Source organism: Propithecus coquereli, unplaced genomic scaffold (genome assembly GCF_000956105.1).
Source record: "Propithecus coquereli isolate 6110/MARCELLA unplaced genomic scaffold, Pcoq_1.0 Scaffold114, whole genome shotgun sequence".
Classification (NCBI taxonomy): domain Eukaryota; kingdom Metazoa; phylum Chordata; class Mammalia; order Primates; family Indriidae; genus Propithecus; species Propithecus coquereli.
In genome coordinates this window covers 5,317,486-5,321,673 of record NW_012135414.1, presented here as the reverse complement: position 1 = coordinate 5,321,673, position 4,188 = coordinate 5,317,486, and positions in this window count along the sequence as shown.

The following is a 4,188-nucleotide window of genomic DNA, read 5'->3' as shown; positions in this document are numbered from 1 at the left end:
TCATCATCATTATCATCATCTCACAGTTTAAAAAACTAAGGCACAGGGCAGCTAAGGACCTTGCCCACACAGATAGTAAGTGAGCAAGTTGGGATTAACACCCAGGAAATCTGGCTCCAGAGGCCATGCTGGGGACCCTTGGAGCACTGGCCCAGGCTGTTAAGGTAGTGCGTGCCCACACATAAACTTATAGTGGGTGCTATAACATGTGCCAAAGGCAAATTTCTCACTTCCTATCCTAGGTACTTGGTAAGAACTAGTGGGAGGCCATGAAAAGATGATTTGCTTTCCCAAGTGGATTTCCAAAGACTTCTGATAAAATCCATCAATTCCTAAAGACTTGAGTCCTGAGTCTATATTTATTCACCACTGAGACAACTCTTCTTTTTTAATGTACTAAAAAGTCCTTCTGACCTACTTTATTACAAGCAAGATTAAAATACGTTGTAGCAGAAGGGTCGGTGATTCTGCCAGATCCTGTATGCTATAGCATAGGCCATTTCCTGTGAAGTACTTATTGGAACAATCTAACCTGTCCTTTGCTAAAGCCAAGAGGCCCAGGAAGTATTTAAAAATCAAGCTACCCAGCTGGACAGGGTACAATGCTAAGGAGATCATATGTTGCAGTTTTTCTGGGACAGTCTAGATTTACTCCTGCTATCCATGTGCAGTTATGAATAGAATCCACTTTCACTTCCAAAAGTCCTTCAGTGTAGACTGAAATAATTATATGGTCACTCTGGGCATCTTCTACCTCTTCATCTGCATAGCCAGGCAGGAGCCCTTAGACTCAGGCTTCTTTGGGGGGATGAGTTGCTGGCTGCATCCTCTAGGAATCAGGAACTCGGGAACCCCGTCGACACTCACACTAAGCAGAAAGCCTGATGACTTCAAGGAGTTCTGGGATCATGTGATTATTTTTTTCTTCTAAGTTTCTTTCAGGCAGCTTCTGGTTAAGCATAAACTATTCAGAAATTTTGTGTGTGTATGTCTTTTTTCTCCCATTGCATATGCAGAGCCGGTTTTTTGTTTTTTAATCAGCACATTGCTGTTGGTTCCTCTCTTTTCCAGAGAGTCTCCATTAGTATAACAGGAAAAGCACATAGCTAGACTATATATTCACATTAAAAGTAAATCACTCAAGGAAATTAGGGACAGATTTTATTGACAGGGATAAATAACAGTAACACCTCAGCCATGATTCTATTCATCACTCACAAGTTCTAGCAACCATTGGCCAAATGGATCCATTGTTACTGACAATCATTAAAATTCAATGCTCACTTCTTTCAATCTGAAAATCTTTTGAAGATCTTCAAGCATGCCTTACTGACATCTCTGAAAAGGCTTTCAGCTTAAGCCATTATCTAATACCTTATTCATTTTTAGTTTTGTAAGGAGCAAAATGATATGCCGTATTAGGAGCAAGAGGGTGATAAAGAACAGGCCAATTTAAGAAAAGCCTTATTGTTAGAGGCATGTGGAAGAGGCCAAATCTAAGCATTGCTGCCTTCCAAAATTTTATTAAGATCATGTGTGCCAGGTACAATCTCCCCGCACAACTTCCGTTACTTACCCCTGCATAATATCATCCCCCTTCCTCACCTTCCAGCCCAAATCACAAGCAAGCCGAACCTAGCGGTAATCTCCACACCCGCAAAGTATCTATTCCCTGTTCTAGCGGCAACTTCACTCACTCAAAGTGTAAATATTCTACTCCCACTTCAATAAGCAAATAGCTATATATCATATAGGATTTCTCGTATGAGTAGATAATGAATTATTAAAGGATTAAAATAAGCTTTCATGAATATAACATTTAATTTGAGCTTGAGCCTTAAGGAAGAGGTGGTGTTCTACTCTATAGCAAGATATATTTGGCCTGACATTTGTTCAAAGTAATAAAAAGAAAGAAAAATGTAATGAACAACTTGTTTTAGTTTTTATGAATATATTAGAGACTTGCTTCTGAATATGAAGCATATTGACCCTTAGTATATAGAGTATTGCTTCTAAAGTGTTTTAGCTGTTAACAGCAGCGCTGACGGTCCTGCCTATATTCAGACTTTGAAAAACAGATGGCTCTTATAAGTAGTGATTCAGTGGAACTATATAATTTATGAAACCCAAACATTAAAAATTATAACCAGAAAACTTTGTCTACCCTTCACTAGGTACCCATTAATAATGAGACGGATAAACTAAACACCAAGGGAGGAAACCTGGGTCATCTATTTTCCTACAACATGAGGAGCATTATTCTAGACTTTTTGACAGAAAATGACTGTCCAGACCCTTCAAGTCCAAATATAACATCTAGATTTCCTTTCACGTTTTAATTCCTATAGAAGGAAAATGCAGAGGCAAAAACATTTAAGAAAAAGTCATTTACTCACAAAGATAGTTTGCAAGGGAGCCAGATTTCAGAAAAATTCGTTCATCAAATAAAAACACAACATGTATTTAAAGGAAAAAAATGCAAAATTATCAGGTTATCAAATCTACACTTAGTCTGTTCATGGTAGAAAAAAAGCAGTGTTCCCATGTGATTATCCTATCCAAGAAGATCCTGACATTGTCTCAAGTATCAGCACTATAGAAGTCAAGGATGAAGATGTTTTCCTTAGGCAGCCAGTTAACTTATGGAGAACATTTAAGGTTTCACTTATTTTGAGATAGATTTAAACATGGTGACTCTTTCTTTGGCTTGATTTGAGGTGCAAAGTTTTGTCATTTTGTTTTTGTTTTGTTCTTTTGTTTGTTTGTTTTCTTGGTCTTAGGATGTGATGTGAACCTTTACCTATAACTGTGGCCTGCCAAGATGTCAATTTTGCTTTCACGCTCCAAATTGTTAATAGAGGTTGTTGGGGCATGAAAAATTCTGAGATGCCTCATTTGGAGTAAGTATAAGACATCATATTTGAACAGAAGTTCAGTGGGACTATTTCTGTCAGACACTTTATTTTTTAAGCTTTGCTCAATTTCAATGACCTTCTTTTAAATACAAATAAACTGAACAGGAGAGAAGTAACCTGGTAAAAGTCACACATCCATCACACAGTACAATTCTGACTTGACACCAGGTGTTCTAATGAGTAGCTAACACACACATGGTGGGGGCTGTCAAGGAAGGGGTACTTACGAATATCTGTTGGATGAAAAAATTCTCTTTTCATTTCACCAAGCTGTATACACTCCAAAAACTAAAATCACCATATCACACTCTGGAACTCATCCATTCAGAGTAGTTATACCTGCTCCACTATAATGGTTTCTTTTTCAATGTGGAGAGAATTAATTTTTAAAGAAATATCAAGTTGAATGATCCTTGTATGCAATATAATTAGCGAGCGACCATGGCATGGGGGAGCTCATTTCATTTGCCAGAAGTCTCAGTGTGACTCTCTGGCTGCCCGGTAAGTAGCAGAATGAATTAATTATGTGAGACAAATGTATGTTAATTATATAGTTCCATAGAAGGTTGCATTTCTGCCCTATTTCTTTTGTAAAGGGCCAATTGTTTACTCCAAAAATTTGATTCCTTTTGGTCTTTATTGGGTTTCTTGGTCGTTCCTTTTCTCATAATGAATACTTAGCTTAGCCAAGATATTTTTTTCTAGTTTTGCTTTAGAGTGCACTGGTTTTCATGAAAATTCACTCAAATAATGTGCTCCTTGTATCTTTTTCTCAAGGATGAATTGCCTTTTTCAGTTTGAGTCTGGCAAACGTAGGGCTTCTTACTCAGCTCCAGTACCATCACTTAGAAGTGGAAAAGGGCCAGAATACATGTTTTATAAATTCTTGCAAAATAGGCTGCTGCTTTTGGTCACTTAATTTTCAGGCCTCACCACAGATGGCAAATCCTACAGCAAGGAGTGCTTTGAGACCAGAGGGCTCACAATAACCGGCAGTTTGTTGGAGTGTACTCAAAAACTGTTATGACCCTGAACATCCTCTGCATGAGGCAATTCCATTTAAAAATATTACTATAAGATTTAAGGACTGTAAAGCCTAACTCTTTTTGTACCTTAATATTTAAACGTTAAACAATAATCAGATGCCAAAGCTGTTGCCGAAAGTTCAGCACTTGTTCCTGAGACCACATTAGAAAAATGAGGATAAGTGATTTGAGAAGAAAAAAGAGAAATTTATTACTTTTCCGACAATTGAGGAGTGTGACAGACTCGC